The sequence below is a fragment of the Penaeus monodon genome, chromosome 25, assembly GCF_015228065.2.
Source record: "Penaeus monodon isolate SGIC_2016 chromosome 25, NSTDA_Pmon_1, whole genome shotgun sequence".
NCBI lineage: Eukaryota > Metazoa > Arthropoda > Malacostraca > Decapoda > Penaeidae > Penaeus > Penaeus monodon.
The window spans coordinates 40563009-40563808 of record NC_051410.1 but is presented as its reverse complement, the minus strand read 5'-3'; the positions used below and the strand labels follow the sequence as shown (position 1 = coordinate 40563808).

Below are 800 nucleotides of genomic sequence, written 5' to 3'. Positions count from 1 at the left end.
GTAATGCTTATTCCAGAATTCTTAAATTTCCCCAGAAACGATTCTCATACTCATGTGTGCAGTGGCTAGGTTTTTTTTAAAGATTTATCATTGATTCCGGTGCACAATAAAATATATCAGATAACATCCATTTGATACAGATAGTGATAAGCATATTAATGGCAATGTTTTTACTGGTCATTTATGACTCTTATTTGATTTATAGATCTTTGCAAATCACCAAATAAAGTCATGTTGCAAAATCTCTTAGTTTTGTACAAGTTCTGCTCATATATAACGAAAACAGAAGATGTGATTTGTCATATTTGTTTGCACTTTTGTAGAGACATACACTTTGTCCTATGTTCTTTAGCCAAAGAATGTGGTATTTACCATTGCACTTAGGATATTACATAGATTAGGTTATATTGAGGATCATTTAATGTATGTATCTTGATAGTGAGGTGTTTTATTTTGTAATATATAATCTTGGATATTATATCTTACTTGATTCCTGCAAAATAGAGTCATTTCATTTCCCAGTCAGAAACGTTGCAATGATTTTCCTTTTAAAAGTCTGCGGAATTAAAATTCTTTGTAAATGTTGCCAAGGTAGAAATATAAAGTTGCATTTTGAGTGATATATAAACAAATATTTTTTCTTTATATGTAGGAAGCAGTACAAATACAAAGGGAAAATTTAGAATATTAGCATAGAAACATACATTTTTCATACATATCCTTTACAAGTGAGATTATATATTTTGATATTAGTAGGTATTCTTTCAACCCCATAATTGTGAAACAAGAATAACAATTAG

General features: G+C 28.9%; 1 protein-coding gene across 2 annotated transcripts in view; it reads left to right on the top strand.

Moving 5' to 3' along the window:
* Nucleotides 1-493, top strand: part of LOC119589277 (myosin heavy chain, striated muscle-like) — a gene marked incomplete in the record, with an annotated part of 11977 nt that extends 11484 nt beyond the window's left edge. For both annotated transcript variants that reach the window (XM_037937895.1, XM_037937894.1), the window contains 1 exon segment: nt 1-493.
* Between the last annotated feature and the right edge of the window lie 307 nt (nt 494-800).